Source organism: Nomia melanderi, chromosome 3 (genome assembly GCF_051020985.1).
Source record: "Nomia melanderi isolate GNS246 chromosome 3, iyNomMela1, whole genome shotgun sequence".
NCBI lineage: Eukaryota > Metazoa > Arthropoda > Insecta > Hymenoptera > Halictidae > Nomia > Nomia melanderi.
The window spans coordinates 20,639,276-20,661,527 of NC_135001.1; the positions used below are offsets into that span (position 1 = coordinate 20,639,276).

At 40.7% G+C, this 22,252-nt stretch overlaps 1 protein-coding gene across 2 annotated transcripts in view; it reads left to right on the plus strand.

The window, feature by feature from the left end:
• Window positions 1–486: 486 nt before the first annotated feature.
• 5-HT2A (5-hydroxytryptamine receptor 2A) overlaps window positions 487–22,252 on the plus strand; it is a 78,402-nt gene continuing 56,636 nt past the window's right edge. Inside the window, exon 1 of one of the 2 annotated variants that reach the window (XM_031982082.2) lies at window positions 487–1,967. The gene's annotated coding sequence lies outside the window, so the exon portion shown is untranslated. The remainder of the gene's footprint in view (window positions 1,968–22,252) is intronic. The other variant, XM_076365754.1, reaches the window with a different exon arrangement.

A 22,252-nucleotide genomic window follows, 5' to 3' on the forward strand; every position in this document is an offset into this window, starting at 1 on the left:
ACAATTAGGGTTAATTGAGCAACATGCGAGTTAAGATACAATACAATTAAAATCTCAATGCGATCTTATAATTCCTCTAGAAAAATATCAAAAGATCAACTGAACTATTCGTTACTTGTCACGGGGTTTTCCAATGAAGTTTTTTAAAATCTCTAGATGATAGTCGTAAACACTCAATTTTATGTTTATTTTGTTTTTCTATACTTTAAAGATACTATTAATTCAAGAAAGTCTTATCTCGACTACTTTACTCAGAATAACTGACAAATGCTCATTATTATTACTATACACACGGTGTGCAATCGGCCTCGAATAGTTTAAACGGGGTCCTACCGTACTCGCAAAAAGCGGAAGAAGAAAGAATGTTTCGTGCCTCGAAACGAAAGGAAGTTTTGGCGCGCGACGCAGCCCTCCCTCTCTCTCACCCTTCTCTGTCTCACTCCCGTGACCGTCGCTCAGCAGCTCGGTCTTCAGTGCGATCCACGCGGCCCGACCGCGAGGATGTGTTTCCGTGAGAATGTATGTCGATCGAGTTCCCATTCACTACCGCGAGAAACGTAAAACAACCGATCCTTTCTTCCCGAAGAGGCCTTGAAGAGAATCCTCCAACCAATCCACCCAACGTTGCGTCGCAAGCTGAACGTAAACGGTGATCGTCGAGGATTTCAAAACACGGACAAATCGATACAAACATCGGTGTAACGTTACTATTTTCAATGGAAAAATTTCTCTCCTCGGTATCGAAGTTCCTCGAGTTGCAACTTGGTGCATGCAACGAATATGGACACTTGTGCGTGTACTCCGATTCGTTGATCTCCGGGACAGCCTGCAGGTGTCACGGTTCCGGGCACTCGGACATTCCGGAACAGCATTCCCGTCGAACGAAGAGTTTCCATTCCGGGACCGTCTTCCAGAACGCAAAGAATCGCCGACATCCCGATCAACGATAAGACAATCTCGTAGGATCTTCGGTACCGAAATTTTCTTGTTCGCATTTCCGCGACGCCGAACATCCGTGAATTTCTGTTGCTCGAAACCGCGAACTTTTCTGTTGGAATCTCCGGGGAACTCGACGAAATTCTCGGAACTCGGGGAACCGCGACGGTACGGAATAAAACGGTTTTTACGATCGAAATTAACGTCGGGAGCTCGTTACGGAGGGAACACAATGGGACGCGTAGCTGTTCGAACTGTCCAATAAAACAATGATTCCGTTTCGACGCATTCTTAAGCAGTTATTTGTCTAACTCGAGATCCTTGATACACTAAAACAATACCTCTCTTACGAACCTATTTAATCAGATTCACGCGTCAACAGGAAACTCGAACACTATCCAATCGACATTGATTCCCAACAATATAATTTCCAACCAATTACAATCTCCTCGAACAACTACAACTCATTCTTCAACCGCATTCGTTAGCCATAACAGCGGCGGTGTCTGCGCGAGGGAAACGCGAAACCGGAAGTGAGCAGCAACGCGCGCGAACCGGCTGAAACGGATTCGAAGCTCGCGGCGAGCTCCGTGAATTGCCCGCTTTCGAGGCCGCATTGGAATTCAGAGGGACTCGAAAACGGCCCGGCATCCCGATCGGCGTCCACTCGAGACTTAATGAACCCTCTCCCGGCGATCCGTCTCGCGGATTCATACCTTTCGACGCGGTTCGGCCCGAGACACCGGGCAGGAGCGATCGTTACCGCGCTCCCGCTGGAATTTCGTGCTATTTAAAATTCAAATCGTCCTCGGGACACCGTGCGCCGTCGACCGGTACGTTCTTTCGACGGTCGATCATCGAATTAGGAGAACTTTCCAGTGCCGTGAGTTGTGATTCGCAATTTCGTCGGAGAAACAAAGTGTCGGGGTAGAGGACGACGTGATCGGCGTCGCGAAGAATTCGGGGAGGAGAGAGGAGAGAACTGGCGAAGTTGAAAGCCGCGGATCGACAGGAAGATAAGCCCGAAGAATGTGAGTAGGACGGTTCAAGTTATCCCGGGGCGACTCTGACATTTTCTATTCTTCGGCGCGGCGGTTTTTAGAAGCTGTCCTTTTAATCCCGCGGGAATAGCTGCCGCGACAACGGACCTAGGGAGAATATAAAAAGATTCTTCGCGAACGGCTTGTATTATAGCGATAGGCGAAGTTTGAGGTCGGAGAGCAGTTTCGAACTCGGCGTTGTAAGTTGGAATTAACCCTTTGCACTCGAGAGGTGACTCAGTCACCGCTTGATTCGATGCAAACTATAGAATTTGATATTTAACGTTAAACGCCACGTAAATCTTAAGTTTTCCCATAGAGTTTGTCTTTTGTAGCAAAGAAAAGTAGGAATTATGAATTGTTTGCGTTAGACTATCGACTTAGTTGCCTTAGTAAACATTTTAATTTCACATCGGTTGTCTTGGATGTTACGGTTGTTTTTTAGTCATTCGGAAGCGTCAGTCACCAGTGACTGACATGGCGCTTAAAGTGGTAATATTGAACTGTGTACAGTACATTGAGGCGGTCGAAGCAGCTTCGACCGAATGACTAAATAGCCTTGCAGTTATCGAGTTCCAGAAGATGTACAAACAATGGAAAAAGCGCTGGTAACGGTGTATTGATTCGGAACGGACATATTTTGAAGATTATTAAATCCATGTAGATATTTTCACTGAATTTTTTTTTATGACTTCAGTACCGATACTTATTGGACAAACCGTGTACATCGGTCTATGAAATAGACTTTGTCTCTCAATTTACTTGTGATTTTTCTTTGAGTTCGTTTAGAAAAATATCGTCTTTGTATAGTTAGGAAACGTTATTTCATTGGTTGTCTTATAAGTTACAAATTATTTTCTTGTCATTTGGATGCTCCGGTCATCGGAGATCCCGTGGCAGTCAACGTGTTAAGGAACAATGTTATTTTACGTCAATATTTCATATACTAATGGATTCTATTGAGTTTAATATCGAATATCAAACTTTTAGATAACTTTCGAGTACAAAGAATTAATACTCGTCGAATATTCGGAATATTTGATCATCTAATTTGAAGGAAAGGAAATGATGGGTAACATGGGTAATTTAATTGTAATCATTCTTATTTTCTTTCTATTGTTCGGGATAACTTCAAGTACACGAAAGATCGATAATCCATTTATACTTCGTTAACCGAGAAAATCCATTATTTTATAGAGTATTTACTTATAAACGTTAGCGAATGACTTGTAAAACTGAAGTACAGCCTCTTTTATTTACCTCATTCTCGTTTCGAGGTCGTAATCGAGACTACTTCGACAGTATTTCTTTTCTCCGTTAGTTCGCTCAAGAACGTGATTAATTCAAATGGCAAATGAAATTCAACGCAGCGCAGGCACCAGCTGGAATATCTTTCTATTCATCGTCCAGTAATGGCGAGGATTCTATCCTAACGAAGTGCAGCACCGCGAAAACGAATCTGTTGCCCCTTTATAACCCAATCTGGCCCGGAAGTACAAGCAATTTGTATCATCTCGTCGTTCATTCCTTTTTTGTGCTCTTGTTATCGATGGAAAAACATGGCGGCGCGCCTCGTGCACCGACGCGGCAAATTTTTGCGAAGCCCTCCGCCGCTCTGTGCACCATTTATATTTCGTTATTGCTGCATATTTCTTTTCGTAACAGAGAAGCCCTTGTATAAAATAGTTTTTACTTGAAATCAATAATACCAACGGAAAAGTGGTAGTTGGCTTTCCAGAAAATTGCACCGTTTGAATACGCAACGGTTGGAAATACAATGGCTGAAAATATTCGAGATTACGTACGTACGCCAGACCTTTCTCTCACTGAAACTTAGATTCTAGTTCGCGGAAAGTACACGGAACGTACCAAATTGAAAAACGATGAAGGGTACAGCGTAAGGTTCAATGTTCAACAAGTGTTGCGTCCAATTGTTCCAAAAGATGCCTAACGCTGTTCTACCGATGATAATTTATACGCGTTCCCGCGAACGCTGCAACCTGTTGACAACGCCTTAATATATTACCAGTTACTGAGCAGTTTCACACCGATCTAACATCAATATACACAATCAACTACTATAATTTCTTTCTTGATCTCGATAGGACTATATAATTATTCGTAATTTAAAAAAGAAGAACAAAACTCGATTATTCCACGCTGCGTTTAGTAAACACTATAACTGCCAGCAGAAAAACAATGTCGAATTCGGAACTGAAAGAATTGACATTTACATCCCTTACATTCCATGTCAAATCAAATCAAAATTTAATTATAGGTCAAAGGGTTAAAAAGCTCTCAAATCCCATGATGAATGTCTCTACTTATTCAGTGCGTTATCGATGACTCACGGAGATTAACCTCTTGCCCTACGAGTGAGACTCGTGAAGATTTTCAACATGACTCAACAAATATATATTACTCAGTTCATTCGAGTTCAAAGTAAATATCATTCCTCATCAACTATTATACTTAAAAGGAAATATTATTCTTTTTTTTCCAATAAATTATTAATGACAACGTAGCCGTATCGATCAGAGTTGAGAAATAAATCATAGGCCAAGGGGTTAAGTAGAGTGTCGCAAAGTAATGTACGCGTTATCTGTTTAAATCTCTAATAAATAGGTAACGAGGACATATGCTTGTCCTCTTTTCCCAATAAATTATTAATGACAAAGCAGCCGTATCGACCACGGTTGAGAAATCGTAGGCCAAGGGGTTAATCCCATCAAATCGGACACAATAACGTCGGTGAAAGTTAGATCACCCATAAACATGCCGAGAGAGTCGTGAAACGTTCATCGAAACGAGAGCTCGTCGCCTCGGTGGATGTTTTTTTATCTATCCGGTGCAATTGAACAACAGATTGCCAACCGAAAAGGACGTCGTCGCCATCTTTGATTAGCGGGGACGAAAAAGGACGACTTCAACTCGCCTTTCATCGCGCAAATTCGTCCCCGCCGCCGCGCGTAAGGTCACAATCGGATCGTGACGAATTAGTCGACGTTTCATGGGGGCGAAGAGGTCGGCGAGGACGATCGTAAAAGAGACGCGCGAAGAAAAGGCTGCGCCCTCGACGTCAATTCGACATCCATGGGATTTTAAGTGCCTCCACCTACCTGCGTTCTATTTGATTAACCGTGTCCGTGACGCGCAACGAAATTATATTTCCTTTGCCGGTGTCGAGACACCAATAAATAGCGTAGCCCGTGAGATCAAGCTTTAACCGGATCACGTTTAATGCTCTCCCCTCCCCCTCCCGTTCAACCCTTCCCCGTGTCTTCCCCCCTATCGATGAATCGTTCATCCTCCATCGGGAATCTTCCCGGAGACGCGCGGATGAGAATTTTATTTCTCCTCAATAGCGGAATCGGTTGTCGCAAAGGCATTCCGACCCTTGCGCAGATTGATGCAGAAATATTTTCTAAGTGAAATGCAAAAGGAATCGAGTTCTCGGGGAACGCTCGCGATTCGATTGTGGCGTACCGGTGGCACTGGCAGAATTGATTTATACGCGTTCGCATGATAAAGCGAATGAAACTTTATTCGAGGGTTGATTTGATTAGAATCCTGCGCGAGGCTTAAGCGAATTCGTTTATTTATCGGTCGTATAATAATTCTGGAAATATCGACGGTAAGAAGGTAACGGCAGTCGTAAAATGCCAAGTTCCCGAGATGGGCGCATTACAATTTCTTTGGGAAGTTCTAGGAAAGAAATGATCTACGCTTCAATGTAGCAGACATTAAGAAGTTTATTAATGCTCGCAGTACGTAAAACGCGAAAAGTTTCCTCATACGGAAGCTCGTATCGATGTCGTCAAAGCTTCTCGTAATTCTTATAGTTTGATTAATTGCTCGAAGAATCGAACATTCGGTGCCCGCCGAGGTCGATGCGACTATCCAATCGGAGCGTCGAAGGAAACCCGAATACAGGGAAACGAGGAGAGTCGACTTGGGATCTCCGATACGGAAGTCCAGCAAAGTTTCCGATATTTCATCGATCGCGCCGCGTTATGCAGGCCACGCCGCCGCGTCGCTTTGATCGAACAAACGCCAAGGGACTAATTAATTCAGGTCGAAAAGTGACCGTCACCGAATTAAATATTATTCGGCAGCGCGTCCACGCCGTTGCGCGAACGCAGCGAATTCCGTAAATTATCCCGCGGCCGATCCCGTTCGCGCGTGCGTTCGCGCGCTCGAATACGAAATTGCGCTGCGGCGCCGCGTCGAACACTCCCCCCCGCCGCGGCGCGACGTTAGTTATTGCACTGTAATTTTGTCAAGCCGGTGCCCCCGCTGCACGATTAACATTCACGGTTTGGCCGTGGCACGCGGAACCTCCGGAAAATCCACGAAAAGGTTCTTCCCTTCGAACGACGCCGGAATAACGGCCGCGTAAAGCTCGTAAACTCGTGCATAAAAGCCGGCCGTAAAATCGCCCGGATTTCGTGGTGCAACAGCTTTTTAACTTTGTTTAGGGGAAACCCCCGTGAGAAACGGACCGGCATAATGGCGCGATTAATTCCCCACTCGGCCTCCTTTCGTTAACAACGATCAGATTCGGCGGCCGGGTGTCATAAAATATTCGAGGATTAATCAGCGGCTTGATAAATCGCCGGGCGAGTCGCGGACGAGGGTAAATGGACCGGGAGCGGAACGAGCCGCGCCGGGAATTAATCGGGAACGCTAGCGGCGCGGGTTAACGTGGCTTTTTTAAAGTGCGGATAATTATTCGTTATCGGGTTGTCGGGTTCGCTGTTATTTCGTTGACGGTTGTCCCCCGTTGGATTCGCTTCGAGCGATTTCTTGTTGGGATTTCGTGGATTGGAGAGTTATTTTTTGTGTACGGGACATTACATTCGGTGGAATGAATTAGTTTATTTGAGATAGCCACCGCATTGCGGACATTTATGTAATTGTTGAAGACAAATATCATGTGGTAAGCCCAGCAAGTTGGGTTGGATACAATGTATATATTTTATACTTGTACGACTCTCACATTAAATAATTATTGTTTATTAAATATATTAATCCCCTTTAAATAATTATACATTTATTAGAATATAACGTATTTGATTAACACTAGGTTTACGGGCATTTATTGTACACTTCATTCTATTATTCCTAAAAGATTTGATGCTGGTTTATTTAGATTGTGGAAATTGGAGGAAATCGGCGTAAACATTTACAAAATAATAATCCTAAAATCCAATATGCGTCAATTTGACGCGTTCCGTAAACCTAGTGTTAATAACAATTAATATCAATTAATTATTAAATAATTAATATAAACTCTAAGAAACCGAAAGAGGTTTTCTATCCGAGCGAAAAAATTTTTCGTATATATGGCAAAGACCGAACATACTTAAAAAAAAAAATTGTTCGAATGAAATAAAATATAATATATATATATATTATTATTATTATTATATATAAAATTGAGGTGTCCTAAGAGAAATATACTAAAAGTATATACATAAGAAATATATATTATGTTAAATATGAAATTGTGTCCTTTGCAAACAGCTTCAGTTCGTTCGAACACACGAATCATTGAGAAATATATTGTGCCTCGCGAAGTCGAACGTATTGCAAATGCAACTGCATCCGCAGTCCAATGATAACAAATTGTTCTATAATTCTGTCCCTTAACGACTGTTGCCAACAGAACTATCAACCGACGGTGAAATCGGGCACACCGGAATTGGCCCACGTGTCGGGGGACGTAATATTCTCGAAAACCATTGGATCGAGAAACGCGGTACCGCAATTTATTTAAATCCGCTAAAACATTAACAGAGTCGACAGATCCGCGGGTATTACATATTTATTCGAAATCAGAATTTCTGATCAATCTCGCAGTCACCGGGCGGCGGCGGCCGGCGCAGCGGCCAGCGTGTTAATTCCCGGGATCACGGTGTCCGTCCGTCGGCGTATTCCATTTACAAACTTTGAGCGTCGTCGGCGGGATTTACAAACCTGTTCGATTGTTTGAAGCGTCGGTTTCGGCTCGTTGAGCAGGGAATTCGACGAAAGTTTCGGATGAGCGCCGTAGAATTTCCTTCTCGCCTCCTCCTCCTCCGTTCGGACCGTACTTCGAAAATCGAATTGCGACCTGCACCTACGAGCGAACTGGGAATTCCCATCGCGATAGGTTGTTACGTCCTGTTTCACTGTAATAACTATTTACATGTCATCATAGACGATTCTTCTTGTTCTTCCTCTTATCGTTACTATCAGCACTTTCATCTTCTTCATGTTTAATCAAAAAATTGACATACTCAGCCGAATGACAAAAATTTGTTTCACAAACATTCAGTGTTGGTCAAGTAAGGAACATTTCTCCTTTGGTAGTTGTGTTTTCGGATCTAAATAAATTTAACACTACAACTACCGAGTATTTAATAAGATTAATATGCAATTCCCATAAAAATTGTAACAATAGATTATTTTCAGTTTCTTCAGACATTCATTATAGTACTCAAATGAATCTATTTATTATCAAAAACATTTCGAATATTCAATGCTTCGAAGATATCAATAATTGCTAAACAAAAAATCGAAACCAGTCAAATAAAAAAAATTGTCCCAAATAGAGTCTCCAAAGGCCCCGTTTCCCAAGGTTTCCTTATTCCAAAAAGGAACTAAAGCAGCTTTAGAATAAAATTAACTAAGAATTCCAAGACTTCATATTTTCCTAGTTGGACAAGAACCCAACTGAATTCGGTAAATTCTCCCGTATGTTGTGGCAACGTAACAGGGTACACGTCGATCCAGAATTCCGTAGCTTGTCCGACGTTTTATGAGCTCGTTGGTAATAGAGGATTCGAAATACTCTACAGCAGCCTCTAGATCCGAATTGCCTTTGCTTTTATCCCTTTGTGATCGAAAGTGTTCTCGGGATTTCACTGTTGAACTCGCATCGACGTTTAATTCGATTATCCAATTTATTCAATTCGGAAATAAATCGAACGTTCGTTTACCTCAATTACAATTTACTCTCTTATTTGAACACGCTTGGAACACCTAAATTGTTGTATTGTATGATACAATCTTAACATTTCGAGTAATCGTGGTAATTAGATACAGCATAATTGAAACTGTTCAAATGAATTTATATTGGAATGAAACTGAACACCGTGTCTACCGAGTCAATCGAATCGACTCGATTAATATCAACATTAATTTCCTCTATCAATCGGTAACATACTTGAAAATCGCCTTTAACCTTCAATCTTCCTATTCCATAGACTTTACCTAAATTGCTATATTGCATGATACAATGTTAACCCTATGAGCAGAATTTTTGTTCACGATTATAACAAAATCTATGCAGTAGAAAATTAATAAATATCCACATATGAACACAAATTAATAATGTATTCAATAGTTTTAATAATCTCATCAAACGAATATATTTCGTAACTTTCAAGTTACAATGACGTGAAACTTTCACACCTGAGCATACAAAACTTGTAGTTAACTGATTACTTTATTCATCACTTCCGGTGCAAAATGAAATAAATCAACAAGATGCCAATATACTGATACGTGACTTCAAAGTTACACGAGCCTACAGAGGGTTAACATTTCGAGTAATCGTGGTAATTAGATACAGCATAATTGAAACTGTTCAAATGAATTTCCATTGGAACAAAACTGAACACCGAGTCCACCTCGACACAGGACAGCACAGCAAATTGCTCTCGAGAATAAAACAATCCGGCGAAGTATGTTATATGTCCGCGGTTTGCAGTAAAAACCGTAATATTGTTCCACGGGGAAATAGTTTTTCCTACCGTGTAACTCTTCCTCTCTCTCCTCCGCCGACTGTCCCCCTCTCTCCTCATTGGCTGATATTTTTCACGAGGTTTCATGTCGCGTTCGCTTCTCGCGGTTCGCGGGAAACGTTGGTCTCATAAAATTTTCACCGTTCAATGTATCAGATCTACGATCCGCCGCTAAAAGATCGTCGTAACTCGTCGCGATGACGAGTATCCAGTCGGTTCTTTGGTCGTTATTAGGGTCGTAAGGTCGGTTTTATAGGAAATTATGGCAGGGATTCATTTACTCGTTTACAACGCACCGTCCTAGAGGCACGGCTCGTGTTGCGCCACTTCATCGAGGAATCGAATGACGCGGCAATCGGTGCTCTGTGTTTCGGAGATTGTAATTGTTCGACTGACCAATTTAACTGATTAAAATTCCCTCTGTTTTGTGACTATTGATCCGGAACATGAGCGGGGTTCACTTTAAGCGTGAACCGCCGGCCGACAGACAACGGTATCGGGTCTGTCACTCGACCCTGTAATGAACGCTGCAATGCTAGTTACACGTTCAATCTACTTTTCTCGAAATACGCCATGCGAAAACAGTGGAAAATGAGAACCTGTCGGTCTGTTAGTACTTTATTAATCTGTAATAGAAAGTCGAGTCTTTACTTTCTTCGCAAGTTTAACACTAGAACTACCAACGAAATCAAGTGTCCAAATTTTCTTATACAGACTGGGAAATTTCAATAAATAAACTTTCTCAGTTCATAATAATCAATCAGTAAATAAACTTCCTATCTTCCCATACCGTAGTTTACATATTATCAAATAAATTTATTTAACATCTCAGAGAAACCATACTATATTTTTCTCATTCATAATAATCAATCAATAAATAAATTTTCTATCTTCCCATATCGTTTACATATTATAAAATAAATTTATTTAACATCTCAGAGAAACCATACTATATTTTTCTCAGTTCATAATATTCAACAATAAATAAACTTTCTATCTTCCCATATCGTTTACATATTATCAAATAAATTTATTTAACATCTCAGAAAAACCATACTCACTATATTCGCGGGAAAAGAGACTCGGGTCACTTCGATCTAGTTGATCCCACTAGTTCCAACGTTAATGATTGCTTACGACTATCAAATTTATTCCCTTCGTAAACGATGACAGCGGAGACCGCGCTGAACACGATCGTCCTCCATATTTTAACTTGTTTTCCGCAATTCGTACCAAATTACCCGGTTAACGGGTCAAGGATACCGTGTCTAGGGAAAAATACAGGGCGCGAGTGGTCTCGTAAGGAGGAGAAAGGGGGACGAATTGCCCGAATAAATGAAGGTAAGACAAGACAAATAACCGGAGGGCAATGGAAATGATTAAACAACGCGGGGACCGGGTTCAACAAGTAAAAACGCGGCAGTTGTTAAACGCGGAGCGACAGTATCGCTGTCATTGGCCTTAGTAACCTCCGCTGGTGTGTCATATCTCGTTATCGAGTCGTATTATTTTCCGTGCTCGGTCCCGCTAACAAATTACATCCGTATCACGCTCCCATCGGTCGATGTCCAATCAGCTGGGTCCAAGTTCTGCTCCCCGTCGCTACAGCTGAACGGCCGATGCACTTTGCCCGTGATACCGCGTGCGCTCGTGATACACATTCGCCAATCTAACGCACCAGTCCCGCGCTGCGATTCGGCTCGTTTTACGCCACAGCGTTCGCCTGTCGAACCTTTGCGATCGTTTGTGACAGCTGTTGTTGCATCCTTAAATATTGGAATGATTATTTATCATCGACTTCTGTTTCTGATTATCGTTATCCGCATTATTAACCGTTTGAGTGCTGTTTATCAGTATCAATTATAATTTTGTTACTATATTCTTCAAGAGATAGATCGAAGTAAATTTATTTGAATGTTACTTTTTGATAGTTTTTTGTAACACAATATTTGTGATCTCATTAGATAACTATTCTTATTAATTCTTTTGCATACACATCCATTTACTTCCGCATTTTTGGTAAATATCTACGAAAGTTTAGCATTCAAACGGTTAAGCCTTAGCATTTCAGGTTGTTTTGTGATCTATCAGCAACTGCACTAATTTTTATAGTATTCCTAGCGAAAATGAGAAATGCTATATTTCTTCGATCTATTTTTCTTCTTAGTAGAAAATTTGGGTGTACGGAAAATCGAATAATTTTATGGTGGTTTCTTTAAGATTCATTGAAATATTTAATATTATAACTGATGCATTGGAGCTTACAGAGTTCAAAGGGTTAAATTTTCTATCATATAAAATTTTCAATTTAATATTAAACTTAATATTTAATCAGAAAGTAATGAATAGTTTTACTGAAAAATATTATCGAGTTCAAAGGGTTAATACAAACATTACTGGTACTGCCATTCCACGAATACCTTTGCTGCTATTACCACTGCGGTTAATTACAAGAATCTGCTTTATACTGCAAACCATCTGACAATCCTACGTCTAATTGTCCAACATTTCCTCTTTCCAGTCCCAGATTCATTTCCCAAAATTCCTCCACCTCAAAACTAAAGCTCGAACAGACCAACGTCCAACACGGGTCAACCTAACCAACTAAAACAAATCACTAAAAATCTCAGTTCATATTCCATCAATCATCCGAGAACCCAACAAAATTCCAGAGAATTCTCCGTGTGTACAACAATCGTGATCGAAGAATGCCAATAATCGCCCCTGAATATTCCAGCTCCAATCCACAAACAAGCTTATCACGCAATAAAGTTTTACCGAATTTCGGCGAATAGTTCGGAACTCCGATTCGGGGTTGCGCTCGGAATTGCCGCGCGTCCGATCCGCTCGCGGCGCGGCGGATTTTACGAGGGAGCCGTATTGCGGCGAAACACGCGGCCCCGCTCGCGTCGCCGATTATCGTTCGAACGTTCTCGCGAAACGAAGTTGCGCAAACCCGCCGCGCGATAAATCGCGACTCGCGCGCGTGGCCCTTCGGCGCGAGGGATCCGCGGGCTTGTTAGTCCGTCCGCGGCGCGGCGGCCGGTTAATCGGAGCCGCTGGGAAATGTCTTCTCGCTCGGAAACGGGAATCTCGTTTGCGAAACGTCGCTCGCCGTCTCGGTAATTGCGAAAGTAATTAAACATAACGCGCGAGGCGCTCGGACGTTTACGGCAGGGAAGCCGGAATACTGGCGCGGTTTTTAATTAGAAATAACCGGAGACGGACGTTGAAAGACCATTCCCGTCTCTAATCACGGCCGCGGAACTCGCGTCCCGCCGATTCCCAGCTGCGAATCGTGGTTTTCGAATTAAAAAGGCGTATGTTGAGCGCGTGACTCGATACTTGATCCATAAACCGAAGCGTTATTCGAGATCGCACTTGAAATCGCAATCTCTTTCGCTTTGATGGGTCTTTTAAATGTTTTTCTTGGGATGTCACGTCTGTAATTTTGTAGATGTCGGGTTGTGACATCCTGGAAGGTCAATTTGGAAGCAGTATTTTTGTTTGACAGGAAACTGATATGAAAGAGTATTCAATATATTCGAATATATTTATGTCATACTTATATGTGGGTTGGATGCAATGAAAAATAAGAAAAATCTGTTGAACTGTACAGAAATGACTGTAAATGATTCCTGAGATTGAAAGAACTGTTTTTTCTGGTAGGATTGATAATATTGTTTTCCTTGGGCTGTCACGTCTGTAATTTTGTAGAAGATGTCAGGCTGTGACGTAGGTAGATCGGTTGCAAGAATGAGCATGATCGTAGTTTGAGAATTTCATTGACTTATGGAATATACGTATGATTGCGATATTTCTTGGTCAATTTGGAAGCAGTAGTTTGACAGGAAACTGATACGAGTGTTCAATATATTTGAATATATTTATATGATATTTATATGTGGGTTGGATGCAATGAAAAAAAAAATCTGTTGAATTGTACAGAAATGATTGTGATTTCTGAGATTAAGAGAACTCTTTTCTCTCGTAGGATTGGTAATATTGTAAACTGGGACAGTTTATTTGTCGTAAAAGGCAAAGACTTTTTCATGGAACTGTAAGAACAAATATGGTGGGTATGTAAAGGAGAATGGCGAAAAAAATGGGGATGAAACGTACTGTTCCGGTATTACAGATAAGTCGGCGGAAGTGGATCGTAAAGTTCAAACCGATCAGCAGTAAACAACGATCGTTCGAGTTCAGACTGGCCGAAAACAATATTTTTGGGTCAGATCCCCTCGCGTGCCTTCCCGCGATTTACAAAATTGCGTTTCCGAGACGTTGACAGATATTCCCATCGCCTCGCATGCTTCCGTACTTTTATTCCCACCCTAAAATTCGAATTGTCTACAGCAACATTCCACCATATGTTTTCGAAATCCCCATTTCTACAGTAAACCTAGGAATTCTCTAAATTTTGCAACAGCGAATTTGCATATTTCCTCACATATTGCATCCATAATTCCACCATATATTTTCGAAGTCCCCATTTCTACAGTAAACTTGAGAATTTCGAATTCTCCAAATTTTGCAACAACGAATTTGCATGTTTCCTTACACATTGCATCCATAATTCCATCATATATTTAAAAAATCTCCATTTCTACAGTAAACCTTAGTATTTCGAATTCTCCAAATTTTGCAACAGTGAATCTGCATATTTCCTCACACATTGCATTCATAATTCCACCATATATTTTCGAAGTCCCCATTTTTCTAGCAAAACTGAGAATTTTCACTGCTCAAAATGTTACAATAATTAAATTGCAATGTACTTATACATTTCACGCACGTAGCAACCATTTGTGAACCTCCTCTCCGCACGAAAAGAAGCTTTCAAAATTTAATTCATTTCAGTGGTTGATGATACATAAACAGACGATTTCAAGGTAATTCATTATTCTCGAAAAGATAACGCATCTGAGGGTTAATCGACATCACCGCACGTTACCAGAAATTCTGTACCGGGCCGCAGCAAATTAATATCGACGCGTCACCGCCGAGCCGCGACCATGTACATCCATGTAGCTGTATACGCGTGTACCCGGGGCAATGAAAGCTCGACCCGCGATTTCGGCCATGGGAAATTCATTGATTTCATTAGATCCCTTTGTCCCTTCATTGTGTTTGTATTTGATTCCGCTGTCCTACGCAGCTGTCCGCTTTAACCAGGACTAATCGCATTTTTAATCCGAGGAAACATGAAACCGAGCGAACTTTAACCTGTTAACACTAGGTTTACGGGCATTTTAGATGTAGAAATAGACAATCAGGATTTATATTCGTGTAATTGGATCAAAGAAAACCGATTAACATTTACCAAATAATGTTTATAAAATTCAATCTGCGTCAAATTGACGCGTTCCGTAAACCTAGTGTTAACTGTGGAATCTTTGAAAAATCTCTAATTGTAAGGGCAATAAAGTTAAACGATGAAGCATATACTTGTCAAACGAGATATGCACCTATGATATGTGTTAATGAAAAATTCAAGCAAAATGAAGAATTACGTGTTTATCGGAAGAAATAAGTAACTCATCGTTGAAAAACTTAGTATCATTTTGAATTTCAAGATGACGTGTATACTCGAACGCAGTTAACTGGTTAAGAGAATACCCAGAGCTCTCCACGTCTTATGTATACTTTAACAATAGAACTACCGAGCAGTTATATAGACTTTCTGAAATTTTTCTATCAAAACTTCTAGAGTGCATCGAGACTTTAACATTAGCACTATCGAGCATTTAACCCTTTGAACTCTGTAGGCTCCAATGCACCAGTTATAATATTAAATATTTTAATGAATCTTAAAGAAACTACCCTACAATTATTAGATTTTTCACACATCCAAATTTTGTACTAAGAAGGAGAATAAAAGATCGAAGGAATGTTATAGTACTTCTCATTTTCGCTAGGGATACTATAAAAATTAGTTGCAGTTGCTGATAGATGACAAAACCATCTGGAGTGCTAAGGGTTGATAATTCCGAAACAGTATCACGAATTGCTTTCCATTCGTTTTTCTGGAGAAATATGAAAGATTTCTTGTTAGACGGGCGCTTCGTGCCGACAGAATCGAGTTCGACGGATTCGTTTTTCTCTTGGTGGCGGACGAAGAAGTCCTCTCACCTCCTCCTTCGCCGACGAAACGGCAACCGGAGGAAGTGTCCGTCCTTTCATTACCCCGACCCCTTTCGAGTTTGCACTTGCAGCCACTGCTAATCAGGGTTGTTTAATTAGAGACGTCTTATTTTGAATGGATGGCTCCGCGGTCGATAGCGTGGGCTGTCTGGAATTTCGAGCGAAGTAGCTGTTCTCCTCATGTTTATAAATCATCCTGAATCGACTCCCCTTTGAGGAGCTGCCCTACGACCGTTTGTGACCTTTCGGAGCTGCTCCCCGGCAGAGCTTGCTCTACCCCCAGTAACGAGCAACGGCCAATGAGGAATTTCATTCCAAGACGTAAGAATTTTGAAATAACGAAACTAGGTATTTCACTTCGTACCAATTTAACAGTAGAACCACCGCACCAGTCGGTATGACTGCTTTCAATTCTCTTGTTTCGCAGTTATTGATATTTTAAAAGCATAGAATATTCGGAGTGATCTTGAAAATAAATAGCTTCACTTGAATATTATAACGAATGTCTGAAGAAACCGAAAACAAACGATTGATATGTAATCCCTACAAAAATTGTAACAATAAATTATCAGTCGTTTTAAATCCGTGGTTCTAGTGTTAAAAACATAGAATATTCGAAATCATCTTGAAAATAAATAGTGTCACTTAATTACTATAACGAATGTCTGAAGAAACTGAAAATAATCTATTACAATTTTCATAAGAATCACATATTAACCCTTTACACTCGGGAGGTAACTCTCACCACTTGATTTGACGCAGTAAAACTATAAAATATGATATTTAATGTTGAACTTTGTATAACGCCTCAATACGTGAAATAAAATAGCTTTTTTTTCTTAATATGCATTTATTCTCCCTTCGAGTTAATTTTAAGGAATATCGTCTTCACCTCGTCAACAAATGTTAAATATTTCTATCGACAAATTTCCGAGTGCAAAGGGTTAATCCTATTAAATTCCCGGTAGTTCTAGCGTTGAAAATGAAGAGAGGCAAGAGGGGACGTCCACTCGCGACGCTCAGTCCCATCTTCATTTCTTCACATGTAATTCTCCTTTGTTTCGCTTTGATCTTTCATTAAAGTATACTCTACGCGCATTCGTCCTGCGTTCGACGAGTACACGCTCCATTTTTCGATTTTATTTCGCGCAGAACCAGAGGTTTTTCCAACTGAATTCCACGGTTAACCGGTTAAAATGGAAATCCGAAAAGAATTGCGATGTGTAAAGTAACTAATGACACTTGTAGCAACTAGACAATAGCATAACCCAACAAGTTTCGTATCGAATCGTTAATAATTATTTCCAATTATCTTCGCTACGAAAGGATAAAGTGTCCGGTATCATAGAGAACGTTGAAAATTCTGGTGGCATAGTTGACATGTCGAGTTCGATTGTTTCGAGGCATCGCAGTCGGCGTATTTAGTTCGCGGCGTGCGCAATAAGCTCCCTAAATTCCTCCCTAACGTTCAAAGAAAATTCTCGCGACAGAGGCGGCGCTAATTAAGTTGAATCCGGCATGCCTCTATTCGGTATAGCCGCGTTCGTCTCGCTACGTAAATTAGTAACCGCCGCATCCCCCCGTAATTAATGCGATCAGATTCAGCGGCGAGCAGCTTTAAATCCCCGGCACCGCTGTTTCACGGTTAAATTGCGCCTCTGAGCAGATTGATCGACGTTCGAGCCGCTAATCGGTAATCCGTTCGAAGCATAACGACGTTTTCCGACTTTTCGATGCGTCCGATCGACACGCATTACCGTCTGTCTCGCGTATCTCGGGCTGATAATGACCCGGGGTGCTTACCTCGTTAGCCCGGGCATGACGAGTTTACTCGTCGGTTATAATCAATCGCGTTGTTCGATAATCACGTTGTTCCTTGTTGATTTAGATACTCGGGGAACGGTGAATCCGAATTGATGGCGTTTATGGATGAACTACTTTCCAGTTATACGAAATGGAAATCTCAAATTTAGGTTGAAATGAAATCTATGTGGCAAAACGATTTATAGAATACGACAGTTACTTGCTGACACCTCGAGAATAGTGAATCTAGTTTTATGATACTTTTGAATATATCACTTCTCAATGATCCAAATTGAAAGCTTGTATTTAGCTTAATTACTTAATTATGGAAATATAGAGAATTGAATTACTTAATTGTACAAATAAAGAGAATTGTATTACTCAATTATACAAACAAAGAGAATTGAATTACTCAATTATACAAATAAAGAGAATTGAATTACTCAATTATACAAATAAAGAGAATTGAATTACTTAATTATACAAATAAAGAGAATTGAATTACTCAATTATAGAAATAAAGAGAATTGAATTACTTAATTATACAAATAAAGAGAATTGAATTACTTAATTATACAAATAAAGAGAATTGAATTACTCAATTATAGAAATAAAGAGAATTGAATTACTTAATTATACAAATAAAGAGAATAGAATTACTCAATTATAGAAATAAAGAGAATTGAATTACTTAATTATACAAATAAAGAGAATTGAATTACTTAATTATACAAATAAAGAGAATAGAATTACTCAATTATAGAAATAAAGAGAATTGAATTACTCAATTATACAAACAAAGAGTAACGAATTACTCAATTACACAAATAAAGAGGCAAACCTTCCAAAGAATAAGATTCACGGAATAGTCATTCCTAATTGACGCAGATACGTACCTCAAGTATACCGAATCCAATTACGCGGTATCCAAAAATAAATTATTCTCCAGCTATCCTATACTATGAAAAGCGTAGAATTTCGGTTCCTTGATTACGCGAGTAAGAAAGGAGGAAGCTTCCAAGCAGTAAGGGGATTTACAGAATACACTGTTGCTCGTCGGAAAGAATCCCAAACGTCGTGTAGCTTTGACAGACGTGAGCAACGATAACGACGAACCCCGCTGGATCCCCCGATTTCTCGGGCAAAGCATTTTCTTCTGTCAATTACGCGGACGACGTTCGGGAGGGTCGCCCCGGGAAAGCGTAAGAAAGGGCACGGACATCGATTTCGCGGCGATGCGAAACGAAAAGAGATTACAGCTTAAAGTGAAGAATTACCGGGCTTATTAAAAATCTAAACTCCGTTTCCCGGTGAATCGAGCGACGCGCTTTCCAGCGAGTTTCAGCGTCGCGACGGGGAACATCCTGATGTATATTTCATTCCAGATCGATGGGGCGCGAGGACGGGGGTTCCTTTTGCCGCGAGGACCGCGCTTAACCTCTTTACCGCGCGATTAAATACCACGAGCCGGGACAAAAGAACCGTCCCCCTTTCACCTGGAAATAACAGTTTGAAATATTTCTTCGTGCCGCGTTCAACCACCCCTATTACGCCAGAAGAATGCGCCGCTTTTTTTGTTCATCCATCGCGCGGGGTGAATTCGTATGAAAGACATAGAGCCGGAGAAACGTGGAAAAATGGATAAATGAGAAAGAAAGACGTATAGAATGGAATAAGACATTTATGTGTACCGAGAGGGTAACAGGAATGAATGTATCTTTAAAGACAAGGCGAGGGAAGGATGGAATTGTGAGAAAATCTGTGGAATGGGAAGATTGAAGTTTAAAGGCGATTTTCAAGGATGTTACCGATTGATAGAGGAAATTAACGTTGATATTAATCGAGTCGATTCGATTGACTATTATTAGGTTAATACAGTTAACCCTTAGCACTCCAGATGGTTTTGTCATCTATCAGCGACTGCAACTAATTTTTATAGTATCCCTAGCGAAAATGGGAAATGCTATAACATTTCTTAGATCTTTTGTTTTCCTTGTTAGTGCTAAATTTGGATGTGTGAAAAATCTATGAAGAATCTTTCATACTTCTCGAGAAAAATGAGTGGAAAGCAATTCGTGATACTGTTTCGGAATTATCAACCCTTAGCACTCCAGATGGTTTTGTCATCTGTCAGCGACTGCAACTAATTTTTATAGTATTCCTAGCGAAAATGAGAAATGCTATAATATTTCTTCGGTCTTTTATTCTCCTTCTTAGTACAAAATTTGAATGTGTGGAAAATCTAATAATTTTAGGATAGTGTCTTTAAGATTCATTAAAATATTTAATGTTACAACTGGTGCATTGGAGCCTACAGAGTTCAAAGGATTAACCCTTTGCACTCGAGGAGCGCCTTACAGTCGCCACCTGATTTGACGCAACAAACTTATAAAACTTTCAATTCAAGATTAATCCTTTGCGAGCGATGTCGGCATTTCGGTGAGATGAAATGTTCATGCTTCGAAGACTAAATCGCAAACAGATGATTTAATTACTCAAACAGTAGGAGATTAGCACGTAGTTTCTGTTTTTTTTACTATGTGAGCGGTTGGTATATAATTTAGCTCCATCTGCTAAAGATGTTTATGTTTCAAAGTGTCAACACATAAAACATCGAAGTAAAGTTCTGTCTCTTAATTTATATAATATAATCAATTGTATTAGTTGCGAAGAATATCGTTAATATTTAATCAGAGAGTAACGAATATTTTCAATGAAAAATATTGTCGAGTGCAAATGGTTAATAGGTAACGGCAACTTCAGTATTTATCGAACAGACTTTGAAACAGTTCATAGCATCGTGTACGCGCACCGCTCGCGTCTATTTGCCACGGGAAACCATCCCGCTAATCGAACCGTGGACTCTCCAAAATCCGCTCGTGTTTTTCTACAAAGCAATCCGATCACGGTTTCACGTTCCCGGCTGTTTTATTCAGTACCAGCGGATCTAAATGTCAAGGGTCACGTCACTGATCCGCGGACCCAGCATGCAATCCTCTCGCGAACTTCGATGGAATAAATGCGCTGCCAGCTGTAATGATGCGAGTCATGTGCATATTTCTTTTGGGAAATCAATCTTTCGTTGAGTCAGCGGAAGTTCAACACTACGAACGCACGATTTTATGTAACAAAATACACGGAATGAAAGAAACGCGATATGTTCGCGAATAATCATCGTTCAATTGAATGAATCATATTGTTGGGATCCGGGTGAATGACGCGAAGTCCGATTCGTTAATAATAATTATATTTCAACGTATTCTCCAGATATAACACATCGAACGACGCGGAGACAATTTCGGACAGACCGTTAACCAACGGGGTTGAAAGAATAACTATCCTAGAGATTCCAATTCTTATATACTAAGCTTTTCGCTAAGGAGGGGATGTCGGTGACCCTTGGTACCCGATGACTCGTTATAGATAACTAGTCCTGGACGAGACATTTGTGTATTTTATCTAGGATTTTGGACTTGTGAAAAACATGCTAAGATATTTTGGACGCGGGTCTAGGACGCTTATCTATGCGTCGTTAGGTTGGTCATCCAACAATATTGATTTGGTCGGGGTCACCGGTGACTCCTACGGTATTTAACCTGTTAATGTCAACCCCGGTCACATTATTCGACACAGGAACTCGTTCGCGGCCGACTTTCGTGTCACGGTCCATTTCGGCCGGAATTTAATGCGCCGCCCTCGTCGACCGCCCCCTAATTCAATCAGCAAATCGCCGCGAACTTTTCTCATTTCGGCCGAGATTTCTTTTGTTTCCCGGCACGTTACTGACCGATTCATTTCCCTCCGTCGAAGAACGCCCCCGGAATTCCGCGTTCCTTACTCAATTACACGATTGTTCGCCGGACAACGTTGCTCGGCATCGTTCACCTGATTAACACGTTCGCACCGGCCACTCTTCGTAATTACAAGATTCCGCAGAATGCAACGTGACCTCTGTATGAAATATTAATGAACTCCGACAATGGAGTCTCGCCGGTCCGTCCGATGTTGCACTTTGAATACGAACGCGGAAAAAATTAATTGCTTTTCCTTACGCGGAATATGTTACGACGTAACGCTCGTTGGAAATGAAATTTAATGTAGTCGTCGCCGGGTGAGTCTAAGAATATTCGTCGAACGCGGGACGAATGCGCCTAGGTTATGATTTAGTGAAAAACCAAAGAAAATCAAACAAGAATTGCATGAATGAAAAAATAAACAATTCATCGTTGGAAGAAATAGTATCATTTCGAGCTTCAGGATGACGTGTATACTCGCCATAGCAATTAATTGGTTAAAGCACAGTAGTGTCTTCTCTGTTTTTCGGTATTCTACGTCTCGTTAGTTTGTAATTTTCATTCTGTTACTGATGAAACATTTCAAATTGACCCACACGTGTAAAAGACCAACGGTTCTCTAAAATAGAAAATTACATTTTGTTCCTCTTTGTAATTGTCATTCTGTTACTAACCAAACATTTCAAATTGACCCTCATATTTAAAAGGCCAACGGTTCCCTAAAATAGAAAACTACATTTTCTAT